This window comes from Ornithodoros turicata, chromosome 5, assembly GCF_037126465.1.
Source record: "Ornithodoros turicata isolate Travis chromosome 5, ASM3712646v1, whole genome shotgun sequence".
In the NCBI taxonomy this organism is placed as follows: Eukaryota; Metazoa; Arthropoda; class Arachnida; order Ixodida; family Argasidae; genus Ornithodoros; species Ornithodoros turicata.
Genome location: NC_088205.1, coordinates 41,872,486 through 41,896,521, shown reverse-complemented (window position 1 = coordinate 41,896,521; position 24,036 = coordinate 41,872,486). Strand labels below are relative to the sequence as shown.

General features: G+C 45.9%; 1 protein-coding gene across 1 annotated transcript in view; it reads right to left on the bottom strand.

Moving 5' to 3' along the window:
* The window catches only part of LOC135394401 (uncharacterized), a 158,332-nt gene that overhangs the window by 49,634 nt on the left and 84,662 nt on the right, over positions 1–24,036 (bottom strand). Inside the window, exon 2 of the mRNA XM_064625129.1 lies at positions 14,557–14,611. The gene's annotated coding sequence lies outside the window, so the exon portion shown is untranslated. The remainder of the gene's footprint in view (positions 1–14,556; positions 14,612–24,036) is intronic.

The window sequence follows — 24,036 nt, the reverse complement described above, 5'->3', positions numbered from 1 at the left end:
GTCGAGATAGGCTAGCACGTTTCTGCACCCTACGGACATCAGGCGGCGCCTACATATGACGACCAGTTGAGTTGATCCATCGCTTGGAACTCGACTAACGACAAGTGATTGCGGGGGGGGGGGGGGAGTGTTAAGGAAGACGAAACTACTCTCTGCACCGCTCTCGCGCATCTTCTCGACGGACATGTTTTGTGCATGAGCTTGCATTCTCTGTTTTCGTTTGGAGCAGAAAAGTGTACTTGCTCCTGCTGTCTGTCGTCCTTACCCTTCCTCAACAGTATAAATTTTCTTGGTATTCGTTGGTTTAGATAGCGCACTGTCTTCAGCACCGAGTGCTGCGGCGGAGGGCAGTCGGTCCTGTGAATTTAGAGTGTGTTCGCCACCTCGACCTTGTGCAAAACATTGAGGATCTTGTGCCCCTTCTGCCGCTGCGATGTGTTACCTGCATTCAGCTTCCATTTTGATGAAGTCTAATAGCTTGCCCACGACCTTTTCATGACGATCGTCTGCGGTTCCAGTTGCGTCCGCGGCATCGCTGAGAAGTCTCCTCTGAAAGCTGAGGACCAAGTCGACTGGAAGGGCCTGTTGTAATACCGGGTACAACAGCGAAGAATACGAACTCAATCCAGCTCTCAGCGCTTCCAACTTCGGATATGCGCGCGCGCCGTGTCATGCAGACGTCTAAGTTCGGAGACGTTTCGGGACGAACGAACATCCTGAATGGCTAACAGTCGCTTCAGAAGGAACTGTATGAGCGAGTCTGGATTCCCGAATCGATCCTGTAGGATTTTGAACGCAGTGTCGCCTGTAAGTTGAAGCCCTTTAACTGAAGCTGCGGCTTCTCCCTTGATGACAGACTACAAATACGACATCTTTTCATTGTTGGACAACGATGAATTACAGTGCACGATGGATTCAAAGCGGATCCAGAACTCTTGCCAATTCGCCATACTGCCGTCAAACTTGATGAGCTCTAGCTTCGGCAAATTAGGGCGACGAGTGGAGATCAAAATGGATCTCGACGCCGTATCACCAGTACCTCCCGGTGGCGCAACAGGACCGGTCTGGACTGTCGCCGCGCTCGTCGAGGGAGGAACGGAGGGGGTCTGGAAGTTGGGCTGATGCACAAGGCTCCTCCTCAATAAGCGTGATATCGAGGCTACACGGTCCTGATATTCCAATACCTTGTCAAATTCGGCTTCAGCTTGTTGAACGGTGAACAAGGTCTCCAGATTTCTGTCAACTTCTTCCAGAGAAGTAGCGAACGTCTTGATACGTTCGGTCAGTAGCTCGTAACGGCCAGTATGATCCGCGGGAACATCGGTCGTCTCGAGCAGACGCTTGGCCTCGTTTAGCACGGTCGTCAATCGCTGACGAAGGGACTTCCTCTTGGATAAAAGCAATGACTTCGTGGCTTGTTCCTGCGGTTCCGTCATCTGGTGCTGAGCTTGCATTCTCTGTTTTCGCAACTTTCGGCTCGAAGTTGTCATTGCCACAGACAGGATGGGCTGTGGCTCGATGCCTCGTGAAATTACGAGGCATCTTTGACACGTGTGAGAGAAGTTTGCTCATGGAGATGCTTTCGGGCGGCCTGCTGGACACTCGACGTTCACATGTGGATTTCTTGTGCCTGGTGGATACGGGACATCTCTTTCTCTTTTCGCCTACCATCTCTACTGTGAGCACGCGCACTTCAAAAGGGAGTGACCTCATAGGAAAGGGGAGCCAAACAGTATAGAAGGCCCTGGTGAGATGTGACCCATTTCCGGAACAATGTGAACACAGCACATGCAAAGGACAGAGGCCGTTGACACATTTTTGGATACGCGAATCAAAATGAAATAGGTTCCGAAACATTGGTCCCCGTACTTGATGTCCGGACACGGATAATGAATTCCGGATAACCGGGACAAAAGCCAATGTTATCAGGTTCGTTCCCGGTAAAGTAGTCCAGATATCGAGTTTTCTGGATACCTGAATTTCGGATAAGCGAGACATGATTTGAGCTGACACAATGCGTCAAAACTGTTTGCACGCTTCGATTTCGCGGAAAAAATTAGCCAAAGCACCGAACGCGCGATACCTGACTAAGGGGTGCTATACGAGCCGGGTGCTTTAATGACACACTAAAGGGTCGGCTGTCCAGCGCTGACAACTTAGACTGCAAAAGGCTTCTTTGTAGCGATCCTCCATAACGTCATATGTAGAGCAGTGCCTTCCCGATCTTGTGTAAGAAGCGTCCACTGTAAGGGACGTTGAGCAGGAATCGGCGGAATAAGGTCTCCATAGGCCAAGGAAGCGATTCAGGCATAACAAATGACAGGTCCGGATCTATTCTGCTCAGTGTCGTTTCACTTGCGGATCCAGTAAACCAAAGGTCTTTGCACATTCTCTTGCTCAGATATGAGAGCATTAACCACGGTCGGAGCTAGCGTGTGAAGTACACCGGGCGGCACCGCATGATCGTGACGCTGCTGCATCCGCTGCTTCGTTCTCGGGTCTGCTGGAATGTCCTGGGATCCATTGTCATTTCTTTCAATTTCTGACCCCTCTATCTTTTCTCTTTTATTCCCCTTCCCCCTTTCAAAAAGGAGTGAAACTCGCTGTCTTGTCTGAGCAGGCACACCTCACTCCACTTCATTTGAACATCGTACCACCACCACCACCACCACCACAATCCATTGCAGGATAATGTCATGACCCTGCTCAGCACAGGAATGGTAAATTCTAATAGCATCAACTACCAGAGGGGCGAGGCCTACATGCGGAACCCACCGCTGCTTGCAAGGCTCTTAAAGGGGGGATATATTTATTAGAACAAAGAAAAATGGACGAAAAGTCAGCCAAACGGTATGTCGGCTTGCTATTCCGCAAAAAAATTTAAAGAACAGAAAAGAATTAGGAAATAAAGGATGAACTAACAAAATGTGAAAGAAGGATGAGATAGATTAAAGACAAATAAGATTTTTTAAAAAAGATGATGGTAATGTGGATCAGGGTGAGAGGTGAGGGTGGGGCACAGACGAATGAGATGACCAGACTTAAGTTCAGAGGCTGTGCATGAGACCTGTGTTTCTGAGGAACGTCAAAATTGCTTTGGTCACAGACCGCTGTGTGGGATGTCGTACTGGGCCGAGCAGAGTGGCCGGAGAAATGTCTGTGCACCGCAGCTCGAGTATAGGTGTCAGTCTAAGCGTGGCTCAAGGGGTGTTGCATCTACGGCAGGCGAGGAGATGATGTGAAATATCACCATGAACAGCGGAAGTATAGCGCGAAACCGATCTAAGAGCAATGATGTGTCGGTTGGCATCAGTGAAAGGTAACAGAAACGGAAACTGATATCGTACAGTTAGAATACCTGAAACAGAAGCGGAAACGACAATAACTTACGGTAATAATTCGGGTACCGCAGGACCCGAATTATTGCAATTCTTCACCATATCATGTAGATAACTTTACGAAAGAAACCTCAATGAAGCAAACTATAATTAACTGAAGAACTAAAACTAAAATGAACTATCAAACTGGAGCATATAAGTAAGTAGTATACAGTAAATAGAAGAAGCATACACTCTTAAAAATGAACTTCACCGCATAGCACGCTCTTAGGCAACCATCATCTCAAATGATATCGTTATCTGCCCTGATTTGTTGATAACGGGAGGCGTACGCCTTTTCTGTGACAATTATGAACAGCATAAGTGTCACAAAAAGGCGTACGCCTCCCGCCAGAGAGACCCGCCACCCGCGCGAGACCCGCCAGAGAACCACTGTGCCCCAGCCAGATGGCGACACAAAGCTGTCAACATGGCCCTAGCGTCGGACTTGATGAAATATATGAGTCGTGACGCACGCATGATGTGCTCTGCGTGCCGCAGCATCAGCCGCATCATGCCCAGGTATGCCACAGTGTCCTGGAATCAATTGAAAGAATATATCGTGTCCAGCAACCACCGCCCCTGCGTGTAGTTTTACAACATCAGCAACTACAGGGTTGCCAGCACTGGTAGTTCCTGCAGAAACAAGGGACTGCAGAGCAGTCTGGGAATCCGAGATAATAACCCACTTGGTCCGTGAATGACCCGACGTTATATATTCCATAGCCATGAGCAGAGCGTACAGTCCAGCTGCTGTCGACGATGTCGCATGGGACAAACGTGCTCCACTTTCAACACCACAGGCAGGTATGACAGAAGGCACTTGTCGATCCAGTCGTTGTAGTGGAGCCATCTGTGTATACTCCTACTCGGTCTTGGATGTTATGTATTAAGTCGGCAGGCAACCACATGGCACGCTCCTAGCCAACCATCATCCTGAATGACACCGTTCTCTCCCTTGTTGAGAAAAATGGGAGGCGTACGCTTTTCTTTTTGTACCAATTATGCCGAACATAAGGGGAAAAAAGGCCCCGCATCCCGTTTTCAACAAATAAAGCGAGAACGTTGTCATTCGGGATGATGGTTGGCAAGGAGCATGCTATGTGGTGTAGCTAATTTTTAAGAGTGCACCCCACTAGTTCACAGCGCTCGTGGCGCATTCGTCATCGTCCATGATAAGAGCACGCTATCTAACCTACGGAACGACAGAACCGCCAGCGCTGTTTATCAGTCGCTTTGAGAACGAATACCAAAGCGTCTCTTGCGGCTGTTCCTAATCTTCCGTCGCCCCCGTGCGTGAACCAGGCGGATGAACACGAAATTGACAGCCGGATAGCTGATCCAAAGAGCGCATTGGTGCACAGCTCCACGCAAGAAATATGTAAACAGAAACCAGTTAATTACTCGGAAAAATCACTAAGTGTCGATGCCTTTTTTTCGTGGAATATTTTTCGCTGAAGGTCCCGATGCGTAAAAAACAGAGGTTCCGTAAGCGTGCGAAGTAAAAGTTAAACGTTAGCATGTTTATTTAATTAGTGAGTGTATGCAAATGAGCCGCACACTACTCAGTTCATGGCCGATGTCCCAAGGACCTCTACCAAAAAGAAATTTCTTGGATGGCGCCACCTGCTCAGGAATTATCCAGCCGGGCGATTTCGGTGGGACACCCGGTAGAGGCTTTATGACACTGCCGGCCTGCAGGCAGTGTCATGAGCCCCCGATCTCCCTGATCCCGCGATTTCCGCTTCCGTCCGCTTCCACGCGAATTCTCGAAATTAAGCACCCGCGAAATATTCCCTAAACGCACTTCCACACAAATTCGCGAGTTATTAAGACAGCGAAATTAACCACTTTTACAGTATTTCATTCCCCACATCACCATCAGCAATGGGGTAGAGTATCGACCCTGGCGATGAAACTCCCCATTCACCATCTGAAAATAAAGTTGTTGTCGCTTTTGTGTTGTGTAGGCTATATACGTCTCGGCGTTGTTGTTTTTTCTTTACTTTTTTTGGGGGGGGGCGGGGGGGGGGGTATGGGAGTAACCGAATGGACCTTTTTCACACTCGCGTCGTATCCTAGCTGCTGCCCAGTGAAACACGATCGGCGCGCGCCAAAGCACAGCCGGCGCTATATTGGCGCCATCTATTGAATGCGTAGGGGACTTCCTTCGGCGCCGTCAGGGTCACGGAGCATGCACAGAAACGTTGTGAAAAAGGTCCATTTGTCGTGTGATGAGTTCAGTTTCTCCCTTTTATTTTGTTTTCGCCAACATCAACAACAACACCGTCTTATCTCGTATGTGTTCGTGGTTTTTGCGCTCTTAGCCCTATAGAAGTAATGTACCAACGAGCCGAAAAATATGTTTTCGTGCTCTTAAACGGTATGTACATTGATCGATAGTCATTAAGTAGGGTAAATTGTCCCACCCAGAAGAATCAAAAGCAACATGTTATTTTACCCATTTACTTTCGGTCATATAGAATCGAGAATCGTCGAGTCGTCTGCAAGGTATGTGATAAAACATAATTGTAGTATATTTACAACGAGTTGTGTGATCATTTGGTGATTTTAAAGGGTTTGTTTGCAGCGTGCTTTTTCCCGTAATGTGTAACAGTAGTTTCATACTCTCTACTCTTCTTGTTTCGATGGTTTGCACGGTGGACGTATATCACCACTGAGGCATACCCTGTTTGTGAGTACGGAACAAACAAACGCATTTTTCGTTATTATAAACGCCATGTAACATATTATGTATGAAAAAACGTGTACCTCAAATGCGCGTAATATGATGTTTAGGTAGAGCGTCAATGCTTAGGAAAAATATCAAATAATACATCTTGGCTGCAAGTTGTGATCAACTTGCTGGTGCATGCTGGCTATTTAAAGGATCACAAGTGGCGCACGATGCACTAGGTTACGAGATGCCTGAACAACGAGGGTATATTAGCGAAAAATAGCGGGAAAGTATCTCCATCACTTTCATATGGTAGCAGTTAATATTTCAATTTCTATAAGTGGGTACTAGTGGAGCAACGGTATTCCGTTTCTTAGTTTTGGTGGACGGGTACAACACTGGGCTGGAGCTGGTTGAAGCATGGCGGCGCTGTTGTCGATTTCGGTATGAGCAAGAGTCGTCGTTTTGCCTCCTGGCCGTCGCACGCATGCATGACCAAGCATGCATGACCAAGATTCGCCTGCATTACACCCATAGACGCAATGTATAAGAACCGTATAATTTCATTTTGGCGGAGAACGCCGACACTTTTCACTGGTTCGCCACTGGATTCTGCGAGATCTATATTCAAGAAATTATGCCGAAAAGGAATTATCCGTATATCTATAAATTCCTTTGTTCCCCTGGCATTTGAAATCTTACACATTATACTCAATGGGACAGAAGTAGAATTCGCGCTCTATCGTGATTTCACAGTGTTATACATCAAAATATATGCGCTTCAGGTAATATTCCACTGCAGTTTCACAATTAGGGGGACCATGTTAGGACCCTATAGTGAATGTCTTGGTTATGTAGCGAGCCAATTTTGTTCCCGAGGGCATCAAAGTGCGACTAAAATGTGAGACATCACACTTAAAGAGGGCTTAGCCTATCACACTTCCGCACGTAGGAAAGCCGACTGTACATTTGAGCACGTGTAAATGGGAGGAGGAATGAATCTCGAAAGGGAGGGGAATTATCAGAGTTCAGCGCGCATTCTCCTCTGATAACCAGCACCGCAAGACGGGTTTGACAAAAACATCTACAAAATAAAGGTGTGCTTTCACGGCCAAAGAGGCTGAAGATCATTTCTGGTGACTTCTGCTTTAACAACAGAAAAGACAAGGCTGCAGATACTGCGTTCCCCTGAGGTTCACGTTCTGGGAAATGGAACGCTCTCTTCTTCTTGGTATCAGTTTCTTAAACTCTCTCTGACATTGTACTTATGGCGCTAAAATGATGTACAAAAATGCTTATGGCTGTAGTGTACCGTTATTGCATTGTGATCTGCCCGCCAATGATTTCCTTTTCATCTTTACCTTATCTGTGACCGTCATGTTTTTTGTATATGTATACAATGTATGCTTACTTTTATGTTTCACACTCTTTCTTAATTTTTCCTCGCAGCACCACGAGGAAGCTTGGTTGCCACCAGTATGAAATTTGATGGGTACTTTAATGGCTGTAAAATCGTATATTTTGTCCAACGACGTTATATACCTCTATTTAGGAGAAGCGAAGGCAACGCAATTTTTCTTTTTCTTTTCTTCATGCATACACTTGTCTCGGCGACAGCATGCTTAAACTATGCATGGCCGAGCCGTTGCGCTGTCCGGGAGCGTCATTCACGAACAAAATGTGTACGTCATCTAAGTAAGGCACCAGCTCCCGTGGCACAGTGGTTAGGATGATCGCTTTCCACGGAGAGACTGGGAGGTGACACGGGTTCGAAACCTGTCACCGGCTGTGCTGTCTGAGGTTTTCCCTGGGTTTTCCGAAGACTTTCCAGACGAATGTCGGCACAGTTCCCCCTGAAGTCGGCCCAGGACGCATGCTAACCCCCCTGTTCCCTACTCCTTCCTGCTGTCCTCTCTCCATCTGTCCACGTCTGTACGCCGCTCATAGCCACAGTTGCTTCGCGGCGCTAACACGAAATAAAAAAGTAAGGCATATGCTCCTATGTTCAACTCACTTAAATGCGTCGAATACAACTGGGACCTAGCGCATATAATCTTGTTGTGTCAATGTTTTCTTGACTTCAAGCCGATGATGGCGGCGTACTTGTCCTGTGCAGAAACTTAACACATTGCCAGAAACGCGCTTTTTTATCGTTCCTTTAAGTAAATGCTCGCAGACACGCGTCATTCTGTGCAGTTGCCTGCTTATTTTAGCGGCATGTCTTGCGCGTGAAATAGTGCACCCTTGCGATTTTTGCAAACAGTCGAGGTGACGTTGTACTTCACATTCGACAAAGTACTGTCAATAGCCTAAGATAACGTTACCCCAATATTCCCATCACCATGGCGGTATCCGAGCATTATTTTTCTTTTTTTCTTTTTAGTGTACACCAGGGGTGCCGAACTCATTCGTGTCTGCGGGCCGCATTGAACCTTGGATGAACTAAGCGGCCTGCATACGACTGCTTTGGGGTAGCCTGCTTCTGGTGTACGGGCTGTCCCAGAAAACGTGTCGTTGAATTCTAATAAAGAAACTGCGCCACCTAGAATCATGCGGTCAACGGCATTTGTCCTTACTTGCTTTTTGCCCCCTCCTCATGTGCATGTCACGTAACCTAAGTTTAATTATGTAAATTTTTGCGAAGTGAACTCGGAAATCTGCCAAAAAAGGTCACTTTATTACAGCACCAACATGAAGAGCGTGTCGAATTTACTGAAATTCATGATACTTCACAATGATATTCAGGATCTATCCTGTCGGGAAAAATAGCCGAAAATCATGCTTCTCGGGCCATTTGAGTATAACGCGCGAGGGCTTTTCGAGCGCAATCGCTGTCAGTCCGATGAAAGGAGCCGAGGCCGGGCGCGATAAGCTATGTCTGTGTTATGTCTTTCTACCATACCGGTGTGGGCTGGGTTTCCAAACTCCTTTCGTCGGACTGACAATGATTCCTCTTAAAAATTCGTCGCGCGCTATCCTCTGCGATCTCCGTAGAGCATGATTTTCGGCTATTTTTTGTAAAGGGAAGATTTATTTGACGCAATAAACTCTGCAACGCACACGCATACACCCCCAGCGCCACACACACACGTGAGAACACACATGAACAAATATGTACTGATGAACAACGATAGCATGTACACAGGAATGACAATGATAAAATCTATCTACACAGTGAAGAGATCAGTCAGTCAGTCAGTTTTTTCCTATACGATAGCTCCTGAATATTCCTGTCAATTATCATTAATTTGAGTAAATTCGGCACGCTCTTCACATTGGTGGTGTAAAAAGTGACCTTTACTTGGCAAATTTCCGAGTTCAGTTCGCAAAAATTTACATAATTAAACTTAGGTTACATCACATGCACATCAGGAGGTGGCAAAAACCTAGTAAGAACAAATGCCATTGACCGCATGATTCTATGTGGCGCAGTTTTTTTATTAAAATTCGATGACACGTTTTCTGGGGCTCTAGATGATCGAATTCACTCGGGAGATCACCAAGCCTACCGGTCCGTGTCTAGTAGCTTTGAAGGCACTAATATTACAAATCGGCCTTGCATGGTTTGCTGAGAAGTTTGGTAGGAGTGTACTAGTAATACTAATGGAGTAAAAATCTCACACAGAGACAGGATTAGAGAGTGATTAGCCAAGACGTCGAAAGCAACAAAGAGGCATACATGAAATGTCGAACTTTCAACTTTTTATCATATGATTAGAGGTTGAAATAACTTTTCATAAGTTTCTGCGCAATGGAGAACGAAGAAATCGTTTGATTGGAGTCGTTTTGATCAGGTAAACGGAAAGATTCCCTGACATCTTATTTGTGATATTCCCTCACGATACCTGTGTACAAATAAACGACGCTAACATGAACCGGTGCACCGGTGCGCCGTGTCCGCGAATTTTGGGCATGTATTTCTTTCGCGCTTGCCCAATGCAGTAGTGACGCCAATACCGGCTTTACCGGGAGCACATGACGGTACGCGAAAACTCTGTATACACTATTCTGCGCACGTAACTGCGAAAGCAAATATATATATATATATATAGAAGTTCAAAAAAAGACGCGGAAACAGATTTTAGGGAAGTTAAAAACACTAGTTTATTACGTGGGGAGACGTTAAAAAGAAAAATGGGCAAGGCGTCGACCCCTTGCCCATTTTTCTTTTTAACGTCTCCCCATGTAATAAACTAGTGTTTTTAACTTCCCTAAAATCTGTTTCCGCGTCTTTTTTTGAACTTCTGTAAAACTTCGTGGCCGTTTGATAATCCTTTTACCTCACCCTATATATATATATATATATATATATAAAATTAGAGCAATTCATACGTGTCAGGGTATTTGAGGGCAAAGAGGCCTTATGTGATGCTACCAGTCACGCGTTTCGGCACGCAGGTGCACAGCTCCGAAAAACTTATTTGCCTCGAGGAGTTTCTGTGCGCCGCCTGCTGTCGCCGCCAATACGGGCCAAAGAACATGAGGAAATGTGTACTTGAGATGGCTTCTTGTCTTTCGGTGGCAACTGAATCCAATTGTTCTCCATTAAATGATATCCTGCCTCACATGGCGCTCCCATGCGATCACTGAACGACAACGTGCCTCTCCAATTGAAACAGTCGAGTTCCTCCTTTTGTAAATAAAAGGGACGCCTCAGTCTCGCGTAGAGGGGTCAAAAACGGACACGTCAAAGTACATGACTAAGAATGGGTATCACCCAGCGCCATTGTGAAGTACTTATGAAGAAGGTAGGATTAGATAGCTGATAGATACATCCCCTTTTTTTTCTTTATCACACCACCATTATCAGATAGGGGAGTAGCTGTATACTGTGTGCTATGTAAGGTTAATTAAGTACGTCGTTTCAAACAAAATCAATGCTACTAACTGCCTGGTGTTCTAACATGTTTGGCTTTTCGCACATAGCCGTTCTTTCAAGCCCTGCACAGTTGTAGTGTACGTGCCTGCGGCTTGATAAAAAAATTGATAAAAATCCAGGTATAAATATGTAGGTAAAAGACGGAGGAGAATAAAACATGCAGGCGAGAGGCAAAGCGTCGACAGGCTTCGTACACCATAAAACATATTCTTTTATTTATTTTTTTACATGAAAACGTCTGCAAGTTCGGTTTGGTAGCCAGGTCAAAATTTACGATGCAACGAAATTATGTCAAATTTCATGACCGATAATTCGGTGAGTAGTAAACCCATAGCAACCAACTGGCTAAATCCAGATAGCTTATACATGTAAGATTCTAGCTAACAAGGTCATTGCTGCGGCTCACACAATCTCTGGGTGTGGCGGGTGCGTGCGAGAGAGACGCAAATATGGGGGTACGCGTACCTTGCGGGCAGTATATCTCGCGAACGCGTGAAGCTAGGTTGCCGATCGAGGAGTCGTTGGAAAGCGCTGGAGCGGTTCTAGGTGCACCTTAAGCGGTATCGGCTTCAACAACAATAACCAAAATTTTATATATTGGCAAAGTTGAAATATCAAAATTTTGCCAGAATGTCGGCATATATGAAACTACAATAGGGTCAGAATCGAAGGAAACGACAAACAGAAGAAAGGGCGTCTCGAGAGGAAACAAAAAGCCCCCAAGCTCCAGCACCGAGCGATCGAGGGAGCTACGGGAGCGCAAAAGAAAATTAGCGGCGGAGACAAATTCGACTCCCGGCGCGCACAGTGGCCCCTTACCCTCTACCAGCGGGGCAAGTTCGACTTGTGCGAGTGTGAAAGTGACCAACAAAGACGATGGAGTGCATCCAGAGGGGGGGGGGGGCAGCACCGTGGTGGAGCCAGAGCCCGCCAGAGAACCCCAGGCACAGTGGCGATGGGAGGCGGCGCGCGCCGACTCCAATACCCTTGGTATTAAAACCGACTAATCAATTGAATGAATAAATGTATAAAGAGTGGTATTTGCTTCACTAAAATCCCGCAAAGGAGCAAAGGAATCGGAGATCGTGACGTTTTCACGTAAAACACTACGGCTCGGACACGACTGAGCCCGCCCTGATTTCTTCTTTTTTCTTCGGGCGAGTGGGAGCGGTATTTTCGGTCTATGTCAGTTTCAAAACATTTCGTGATTCCGACAGTGGAACAAGCTCTTAGTCTTCTGGGAGAGACTAGAGTTATCTTGAACACACACACAAAAAGAAAAGGGCTTCACTCCGACGTAACTAAACAATTCGAAAAAAGAATTTATTCAGACGTTTCCTCTCCCATACGGAAGACATCCTCAGTGTCTGCCAAGGAGGACAGAATGAAGAATGCCCAACCAGTCGTCCACAAAGGTCCTACGCGAGCAGAACGCAAGGGGTTGACTCAAATTCACCCTTTTCCATGCAAGCACCGCAATTTCCAAGCCAAATGTCCAATACCATACAATAAAATAGAGCATACGCACTGTTGCGCCGGGAGATCGGACAGCCACTGTGTTTGCTCCTTCTTTCATCAGAGGGCGCGAAACAGTCTGAGCTCATTGGAGGAACGCAACGGGAGAACGCGATTATGTGAACTGGTGTGATGAGCAGAGGTGGGCACCCTCGCGAGGGCTTGTGAGGGTGAGGGCTCCCTCACCCTCACCCTCACCTCACGGAATTTGAGGTGAGGTGAGGTGAGGAGCATCTTTTGGAGCAATGGTTGAGGTGAGGTGAGGTGAGGAAAAATCTTCCTAGAAGACGCTGAGGTGAGGTGAGGGACATTTTCCTTGGGAAAGACTGAGGTGAGGTGAGGAAAATTTTCTGGAAAACTTTTTGAGGTGAGTTGAGGAAATTTTTTCTCCAGAAAGCCTGAGGTGAGGTGGGATGAGATACATTTTCTGAAAAATTTTTTAGGTGAGGTGAGGTGAGGGAAATTTTGTTAAAATTTTCTGAGGTGAGGATTCCTTTTTCATGTGAGGTGAGGACTTTTTTTCGTGTGTCGAGAGAAGAAAGGGGAAAATTTGTCCGAAAATTTTTAGGTGATATGAGGCAAGTTGGCAAAAGGTAGTTGTTAGGGCTGTCTTCTTTACTTTATTTGTTTTTTCAGTGACTGTTGTAAACCAAACGACGCGAGCCGTTGCACTTCACTATCAATAATCGCTGCTTATTGGCTGGTCCTGAGTCCTGACGATGGGTCTAGAGACTCTGGCTGCACATCTCACAAAAAGTAGGGGGCACGACATTGGGTGCACTGATGACGTGACACTCATACGATTATGATTCACAAAGCTGCGCTTCGATTCGACCACCACTGTTGCGCTCAACCTATCGGATGCCATGCGAAGGCGGTGAACGAGACAATTAGCAATGCACCTGCCATCACACTAGCTGATGGCGAGCGGCCATGATATAATGCGTAGGACATGATCCGTAAATAATTTTAGCTATCATCGCCATTCATCAGGTACTCACCGCAGTCGTGGCGCTTTCTGGCCTTTGTTGCGCTTGCGCCACGAACACCTGCAGTCACAATCTACCGCTGAAGCAGAGAGTCGGGACCTGATGCTTTAGTCTCGATACTTGCTTTACGCTGCGTACTTTCGTCATTTAAAAAAGTGAGAAGCGTCGACCTTGAGCAGGGAGGGGCACCCTCCTAACTGCAAGTGAGGTGAGGGCGCCTTGAACCCCCTCACCTCACGGAATTTGAGGTGAGGTGAGGGAAACATTTTTATGCAAGGCTGAGGTGAGGTGAGGGAAATTCTCTGAAAAGGTTTTGAGGTGAGGTGAGATGAGGAAAGATTTTTTCAGGAAAGGCTGAGGTGAGGTGAGGTGAGGACATTTTTCGGATGTTTTGAGGTGAGGTGAGGCGAGGAAAATTTTCTGAAAAATTATTTGAGGTGAGGGCAGGCGAGGAAAAATCTCTGAATTTTTTTGAGGTGAGGTGAGGTGAGGGAACTTCTCCGAAAAGTAGTTGAGGTGAGGTGAGGTGAGGACAAAGTTCCGTCCAGGAAAATCGAGGTGAGGGCAAAGACCGTGAGGAGTTTTGCCCACCTCTGGTGATGAGTACTGCGATTGGAAAATCACTTTGGCGATTCCTGCCGACGCGCAATGAGCACTGCTAAACAATCAGTGTTAGTGAATCCTTTTCGCTCGCGGTTCTCTCACTGAACGGTTCGAGAAAAGTTTCGCCGCTGGCCAAACAGAGGATTCCATTCTGAGTCACTCCTTCTTCTCTCTTTTATGCGGTTATTTCCCCTCTATTCACAGATATTTGTTCGAAGATGCATGTGGAATACTGCCTAGACAATCATGTTTTTCTTTAAGTCTTCCCAAAGGCGCTTGAAATGAGAGAAACCGTTTGTTTCGCGGATACAAAATAATTCATATATGCTAATCGCTGACAAGATCACCGACATCGATAGGTACAGTGCGAGATATCTCGATTGGCGATGACAATGTCATCTGCCTATATCAACTCACAGAGTTTTCAATATTTCTTCGTAGTTCAACACTCCAGCGCAATACTCGAGCACATATTACAATAACTGGATGGGTACATAACATATAGGTGAAGCTTACGTGATCCAATAATGTATCCAAGAACGGTTCGCTGAGCATCGCAGCAGTAATCCACCTGCAAAGACAAAAGAACAAAATATGCGTTTCAGAAGACACCATACGTACCCTCCATAAATATAACACAACACCAAACCAGAATACACATACACGTATACACGCGACAAAACAAATACATATGTACAAAGACCAGGGATGTAAGGTCCATCCCGGTGCTAAGGTGATTTAATTTGTGTGGTAGTAACGCATGATAATGCGGGAGTCTTTTAAATAGTAGCATAGTGTTGCTAATGCGGTCGTCTGATGAGTTGTTTTGCCAACTGTAGGATGGGACAGGCCCAAGTCTTGCCCACATCACGTTTCCAAAATAGTACTGCCCTCGCCTTAAAAATGAAGAGCAGGTATAGCAGAGTTTCACTTTGCCAGGAACTCATAATAGTCACATAAGAGAGAGGTCGACCGTCCAGCTTAGAGAGGATGCTCTCAAGCCTTGATCGTTCTGTGGAGTACTTTGGGCATTGCATGATTATATGTAGGGTGTCTTCGGTGGTGCCACACGTTCGGCAATATGTAGAGGCCGATCGTCTGTACCGATGCACAACACTGTTGGCTAGCAGCACACGCAGCCGAGTTCGGTGGAGGGCTGTTTGTAGACTTCATGGTATATGTTGCGTAGGGGGTGTGAAAGCTAAGTCTGGGTCTATGAAGGCTAAATAGTCTGTTGGACGGAGATAGGATGTTCACAGTTTGACGGATTTTTCCCTAGCAGCTTGAGTGAGGAGACAGGTGTGGACGATACGGTTGCTTTGTGGTGAGCCATTCTTGCTGTGGCGTCCGCAGTTTCATTCCCTGGTATACCACAATGGGAAGGAACCCACTGGAGTATAACGGGTTATTCACTGTGGACTATTTTTTGATGGGCAACGTGTATTTAACGCGTATAACCCAACCCGGAATCCTTTCGCATATAAGTATCAACGTTCTTTTTTTTTCTTTTTTTTTTGCGTGATATCAATGATGATGATGATGATAGACTGAACAAAAAAATGGGGTGGTGATATCAATATGTGTTGCATTGCACGCACTTGTTCGTTATTTGATTTTGTACCGCTGGTGTTCCATTATGCTTCACTTTTGTACTTTTTGTATCCCCCTTTGTAATGCTTTTTACGATTGAGGGCAAAATAATATGAAATATTAAGTCTCCGTGCAGGCTGCATATTGCACGGCAGATTCGGTACTCTACAACTAAAGTTGGTTACACGCATCTGTTACTCAACACCGACCCACCTCCACAACAATACAATAGCCCCCCAGAGTAGCGGACAAGCTCGAATACCTTCAGTGGAAGAATGACACTGAGCGACGCCAGTCCACTGACATCCGAATTCCCTGCGAGTCTTTACCCCACATTACCAAGAACGGATCCCATCATCTGCCGCTTTGAATGTGCCATTGAACCTCGGATGCCAAACACAGACGGAGCCCCCTTCGGAGGTGGGCGACCCGTCGGCTCTCTGTGCTCACCAAATGAGATTCTATTGTGTCTTTTCACAAGGACTCCAGGCAGACGTAATGCTCGGGCGTCGTTTCCAGCGACAAGCTCTCTTTATGCCGCATTCAAGGTCGCACGTTGAAGAATATGTACACAAATGCTACATGCAGAAAGTTCAGCGAGCGGAGGTTATGTATATGTAATCTGGAAGGGGTGCCACTTTTGTATTCATGGTGCGAACTGATGTGGGGTATCCCGAAATATTCGGTCATGATAGGAGCAACGGTAGGAGCCTTGAAGTGAAGGGAAAACATGCTGGGAAAACGCGGCTGGTCGCACCTTCGTCTCCATGTGTTATCCTTTCTATATGTACCTATCTAAAACGTCGCTTGATCAAAGCATTTGCCTGTTTTCCTTTTCTTTTACGCTGCAAACTGTGCTCTTCATTGTCAACCTTTTTTAGTGCTTTATTACGGCTACATGTATATTCAATCTTCAGTTAATCAATACGGAGAAATGAGACGACTCGCTGGTGTGCCTTCCTCTCGTCGTCACTTGTCTTACGGGTTATTTCATTATGGAAGAAGGCCTTCTTTATGTCATTGTCTTACACCCTATGCACAAGAAGAATAACGTGCGGAAAAGCAGTAGCCACTTCAGGAATCCCTTTCAAAATAAATCCAAATTCAAATCTGCGCCATAAATGCAGTCTTGGGTAGTAACAAGTTACAATTAATTTGTAACTGTAACTAGTTACCGCTTTTGGTCGAAGTAACTGTTAAAGTTATTCAGGTATATAAATAGATAACATAAAACAAAACAAACGTGGATAAGTCCACGAAGGAAGTAGTCAGATTAAAATTCAAACGATAAGGAGCATGTAGTTTTAATGATAAGCTTTCGTGCAGAATCTGCGCTTCATCAGACTTGCGAATTGCGGCTGATGAAGTGTAGATTCTCCACAGAAGCTTACCATTAAAACTACATGATCCTAACCGTCCGAATTTGCACCGTTAACATTAACCGTCTGAATGCCCTCAGCAGCACCCAAGAACGGGAGCTCCTGAACCTCCAAGCCAGCAATCTCCGTGCCTATTTTGGAGTCCCTCGAACAACGGAGACATATTCCGTACTCGCCGAAGCTCGGGAGCAGCCTATCCCAATTCTGCGGGATTCTGCCACCCTCCGCGTCTACGCCCTTTTCATCCCCTTCGCCGCATTGCTGTGAGCTGTGCGTCCGCTTTTGCTAATGCAGTTGCCCGCTTACGAGATTATCTGCGGTCCTCGAGACCTGCCCCTTCCTTTGTGCCAGCAATGTGTACCTTAGAACGGCCTCGCATTCACGCTACTATACCGAACCTTCCCCGAAAACAGGGAATCAGCCCTGTGGTAGCCCAACAACTCACTTTGGCCCACCTCACCTCTACTCATCCCCGTTGCCGACAAATTGATCTTCATCGATGACTCCGTAATGCCTGACGCATCGGGCGCGACCTTTTACGTCACCGATACAGACCATGAACAGGCATAAAAACTGCCCTACCCCATGTCGTCCACCGAGGCTGAACTCTTGGGCATCCTTACCGCCCTGGAATATATTTCTGACATTCCTCCTGGAAAATGGGTCGTCCTCACCGACTGCAAGGCGTCGCTCCTCCGCTTGATGTCGTCCCGCCCCAACCTCATGCAGGATATACCCAGCCTGATCATGCAGATGTACAACAGGCTCCGCGCCAATGGTCATCTTTGTCCCTCCAATGGGTGCCCGGTCACGTGGGCCTGACCGGTAGGTAACACACGCGCAGACGCGGCTACAAGACGAGCTGCCACAGCTACTACTCCTGCCACTGCACGTCTGCCCCTTACACTTTCGGCTTGCCATTTATCTATTCGCCGCCAGTGTGCCACCCATGCCCAAGAATTTAGATCTGAGGCCGTCGCCTACAGCAGTCACATGCAGTCCCTCGTCCCCTCGGTTGCCTTCTTCATTGCGTGTCGCTACAGTCATCAGGAGGAATCACTGCTGCACCGCCTCCGTCTCAACGTTGCTCGCACCCCATTGCTTCTTTACAAAATGGGCCAATACAGCTCCCCCCTTGTGTTCCAGCTGTGTCGAGGTGGCCGACATTCCTCGTTATCTTCTGCACTGCCAGCAGCACCTTCCCCAACGGCAAGTCCTCCGTCGCCGTCTAATGCAGCTTGGGTGCAACACAATGTCCATGACCACCCTCCTTGGTCCCTCGGCCTATACCCATTGGGCCGTCACCACAGCTCTGTTCCGCTTCCTGAAAGACTCGGGCCTTGCGTCTGCCCTCTGACTGGGCTTTTTTGTGGCGTATGTCGTGCCTGTGTTGCACTAACTGTTTTTCTTTCTTTCTTTTTTCTCTTTCTTTTTTTTTTGTTGTTTTGTTCATTTTGAGTTTTCTTTTTGGAATAGCAAGCCGGCATTAGCCTGACTGACCTTTCCATTTTCCTTTCTTTTCTTTCTATGAAACATATCCCCCCCCCCCCCTTGCTTGTGTTTTGTCACACCTCACAAGAGTCCTCAATAACCTTTATCGTGGTCGCACACCATCGTGAGGTTCCTCATGTTTACCACACTGGCCGTCCGTTTTTCTTGTTCCTGTCACAAACTACCACCTTCTTCGAAATGAAACTTTCCATTTAACTTACTTTGAAGAGTACGTGTTAAAACTTGGGCAGTTTGGTACGTCATTTTAAAAGCAATAAAACATGCAATAAAGCGAGAAAATTTTTTGTTAGTCCGCTGCCTGTGTATGTGTCGTCCTTTTCGATTCTAACCTCAAAATTCGAGTGGTGTCAGACTATCCCTTTAGTTATATAGTTTTATTTACCCACATTGGTGGTGGGAAGCACTGGCAAAACAGCTGCCAATAAGGCGGCTTGACGAGACCCCTTAAAGTACCGTGAAACATTCCCCGAACGTGTCTTCATTCGAATTGGTGATGTATTAATGCTGCGAAACTAACCACTCATACTGTAATCAGGTTGGACGCGTGGAGCTCCATTGAGCTACTGCTTACGGAACTGCAACATATAAGCAATGTTGCAATTCAGATACAAGAACAATTTTATTTTGATCATGTTCATGTTTGGGGCGTTTCATCGCAGAGACGATCCACTTGCACCACATTGGTCGCGGTAATTTGGTGAAAATGTAACGATGGGTCTCGTAGTTGTCATCACTCCCATAATATGCCTGCCTGGATGCCTGCTTGGAGGAAATTGCACGTCAGTCGACCACCTACGAGCGCCCAACACGCACACGGTGGCAAAATGGGACAGTCGCCATTTCCGACAAGGCCATCAATAGAAAGATCCCGTGACAGCGACGGTACACGGCAGACGCATCAGACATTCGCGTGCAAACTAATTTCAAACAGGTATCTGGAAGAGTAAACGGTTGTACTTTTTGTTCCATGTGCTTCGCTACTGCGGGGACATGACGTGGGCATAGGTAGGACTACCTATGTCCACGTAGTCAATTACTTGACTACCGTATATACTTCCCCGGTAGCTATTACCGATAACAAGGTATTCAAGCTCGTACAACAAAAGTATGAAGCCAATTACGCAAATGTGATGGAAAAAAAACTTGCAGTGCAGGGGCCCGACGGTCGACGTTTCGTTATTCCGTACCGAGCGATAAATGCGTGGCTTCACTGTGATTCGTCACGAGCTCCCGCGCGTTTCTGTGTAAACAGTGTTGTACATAGCGGCGCTACTAGTTGCTCTGCTACCGTATTCGCTACTTTTTTCAGTAGCGGAGTAGCGATTGCGCTACTTTTTAAATTGGTAACGGAAAAAGTATTTCCGCTACAAATATGGATAGCGGCGGAATCTTTCTCCGCTACCTTTCATAATATGGAAGACGTGGAACACAGAGAGAAAAAGTGAGATAACGATGAACCAGAATTTCTTCTTGTCATTCGTTTCAGTTACTCGTTAATTAGGCAGACTGATGTGACAATCTTCCTCAATTTCACTAACTTTTATAAGTGATAAAAAGATAAAAACACTGAAACTACTCTTTATTGACGTACAAGCTTTCTTCAGTAGTCTGCATTTCGTCAGGTACAGAAGTGATAAAGAGCTGACATCTATATATAACACAACAAGTGGTCACGTGAAAACAGAGGCCGGGACAACAAAAAAGAAACAGAGAGAAAAAAAAAAGTGTCTACATTACTAGATTGCTAACTTTTATAAGCTAAGCGCGCGCACACACACACACATGAATGGAATGATGACGTGGTGGGTCATTCACCGCCGCTGTCCCGCTATGCCGCAATTGAATAGTTAAGAATATAATTTCTGTTATTCTGTGCATTTTCTAACTTTTTAGCTCACATTTGCGAAGCACACACAGTTATGCATAATATTGGCTACGCAGGTAGTTTCCGTCATACAATCAGTTGCAAAACTAGTGTGAGCGTGTTGATAATGGTAATGGTACTGTGATGTTACACGTAAGGTTTGTCTGCGCAGTGCAGCGACATGTTGCACGTGCCGGAGGGTAGGACTGCGGATAATTTGGACCATCACCTGCGTGTTGACAGCACATTTAAAACTGTGTTTTGCAGCTTTATTGTTCGGAGCTGATAAACAAAGCGCCATGTCTTTTGGAACAGGAATAAGAAAATATATCAGAAACACAATGAGATATCGCTATAGTCATTCATTGCTCTCCAAACGTACCGCCGACTTTTCTTTAATGTGTTGTGCCTCACGTGAAGAACTTCTTGCGAGATAGAATTACCTAAGCTTACACAGGTTGACGAAAGCGGTCTAGTTATTTTCTCACATTACATACGCTACAATGTGGGTATATGAGCTACACAAAATGTACAAATAATAATATTATCCGGGAGCCAGTGTATGCCAACATCTTTATTAACGCTCTTTGCACAGTTGCTTGATGGCGGTACACAGGCGATTAACCTTAAAGCAATTGATTGCTGACAGCGTTTGATATGTTCAGGGAAAAGCTACATGATATTTCTCTCTCTCTAAATGTTTCATTACGGAGGTGATCTCACACGGGTAGACTCTTACTGATGAACTCATGCTACCGGAAGAAGCGTATTAAACGTAGATTTTCGTATAGTCAAACGCTTTGTAAGGGAAGCCGTCGTGTGGCTGGAAGAAGTGAAGCAGGAGATAGGCAACAAGACTAACTCCTAATTCCTGTGAGACCTAAGCTTTGGTGCAGTATGCCAACAGCACGGCGTTGGCCCTGGCGAGAGCAAACAGTATGCCATTCGTTTGATGTTGTCAACTCATGGTAGCCATTTATTGATGACTCGATGTGTCGTCGCTTATCATTGCAGTTGCGCCACTTGATCACACTGATCAATCCGTCGACAGGAAGCAGACGGAACAGTTTGAGAATGGGATCCGCAGATATCTTGGACAAAATATTATCACTGCAGAAAACTTGTCTTGTGCTCCAAACATTCTGACGGGAAAATTATTAAATGCACACATGCGCTATGTGCATTAAATTATGCGCATCATCTCAAGGCCAAGATCAATGTGAAATAATATATATTGGCTGTAGGTAGTGGTATACTTTATACTGCATGCCATCTATGTGAGGGAACTTAAATATTGCACCGTCTTTAGATGCATTCGACAACGAGATGCCTACGGTAAGGTGTTGCATAGAGAAGGGTACGGTAGCGGATAAGTAGCGGCATAGTATTTACGTTACTTTTATTTGGTAGCGGTATCTCGTTACATTTTTAAAGTTGTAGCGACGCTAGTATTGCGTTACTTTTCTGTGGAGTAGCGGTATTTCATTACTTAGTTTTGGTAGCGGTACAACACTGGTGTAAACCTGGCCTACCGAAACGGTTTTCAAGTGCAGTCGCGTGACGTTTGGATCGCGCCAACTTGAAATAATCAGAGTTTTTGTGGACCGTTACTGCATCTCCGATACGATAGCCGCTACGGCGTTGGTCTCATGGCGTATGCGCCACGCTATCGGAGCTTCGGTAGCGTATCGCCGGTACAAATATTCTCGAGGAATAGCGTACCGTGTTATCGTAGACGTCACGCGGGTTGCGGGGCTCCGCGAGGAGAAGAAGAAGAAGACCAATTACGCGAGAAGCAAGATGGCGGTGTGGACCCCCGTAGCATTTTTGCGCTGCTCAAGGTGATTGAACACTTCGTGGATGCAACGCAATGAATTGCAATAACAGAGCTTCTCAACAGCGTAACATCGAAAGGCTTCACGTTTCAGGGTTCGGGATTTGCCATGCGGGAGCGCTACAACGTTAATTAACCGTACCGTCTCCTTCCACGATCTAATAAAACGTCAACAGCGTCACTCTCGCGTATCGTGATATCTTTTCGGATTATCGCACCGTGTACCGTACCGCGACGTTGCAAAGTGAACGGTATGTTCCGTTGAGCATCGGGTCCTGTTAAACGGGCTCTATACATACACATAACGAAATAAACAATATCGTGTGCACCCTCATGGTGTCAGCCAGGTGATCCCTACAGAGGTGAGCTAAACGAGCATTTTCTACTTCGTCGGGCGACTATCCGTTCCCCAGCAGTGACAGTGCACACCATCGCTACATGGTCGTTCCTTTCCTTGCATCCGCAGTGGCGCAGTCCACCGCAGACCCTTTCGTACCTTTCCTGTTCGGTCCTTTCTGTACGTGGTATAAATGAATACAACGAATGAAACGAAGTGTTGGATTGGACTGGAGAAAGAAGAAGTGTTTCACGAAGGCCCCCGATTGAATAATTAGTAAGCAGCTGGAGCTACTGAAATACTTTGTTTTTCAGTGAGCATCCCTAAGAGAAGAAGTACGCAGTGAGCGGATCATCTGCATGCGCTCATTAGTTAAGTATAACTCTTAACTTTTAAATTGTACTTCGGATGTTTTTGGAACCTGTGTTTTACCGATCGCAACCTTCAGCCAAGAATATTCCAGAACAAAACCCCCGTCGACACTTGGTTATTTTTCGAGAAATTAATTGGTTTCGGTTTGCATATTTTTTTGCGCGGAGAAGGCACATCGAAGCGTCTCTCCATCCGTCCCTTATCCTTCCGTCACCCTCGCGTTCATACCCGCGTGTGAACCAGGCGGATGAACATGTAATTGACAGGCGGACAGCTGAGTGAAAGGGCGCATGGGTAAGCTGCTCCGCGCAAGAAATATGTGAACCGAAACCAATAATAATCTGTGATCAAACAGCCCAGATTTTAACCTTGTTTAACCTTGAGAAAGCAATAAATTTCTCGAAAAGATCACTAAGCGTTGACACGTCTTTCTATTTTTTTCTTTTCTTTTTCTTTTTTTTTTTTTTTTTACATTCTTCGCTGACACAATCGGAAAAACAGAGGTTCCGAAAGCGTCGGAAGTAAAGTTTAAAAGTTGGGAATTTTGTTTAATTAATGAACGTATGCAAATGATCACCGAAAAGAAAGCTTTTCGATAGCGCCACCTGTTTACGAATTATTCAGCAGGGAGACCTCCGTGAAACACCCCGTATATGCTGGCGACCAGCTGTAACGACAATATATTTTCGTCCAGCAGTTCCAATGATTACAAAGCGCAAGAGCCATAGCGAGCGTTTGACATGTCCAGCGAGAAAATTCAAAGAAAGAATATGATACAACCACGCATGAACGAAAAAGGGGAAAAACACATTTTTCAGGCGGCCTCTTAAATCATGCAGATGTAAATACGTTGTAAAGAAACACTAGAACAAACAAAAGCTGTCATCGTTACATACCATAAAATACAATCACAAGAAACAAGACAAAAATTCGGGATACGGCATCATGGCGGAAAACGGGACACATTTATCTTCTGCATAAAATAGAAATAAAAATACCGTAGCCATTTTCGTGCTTGATGTATCCAATGAATGCATTACATATAGAGGATTTGATCCGACGGTGTTCACGATAACGGCTCCAAAACATGATAAGCCTCATTCCTTTG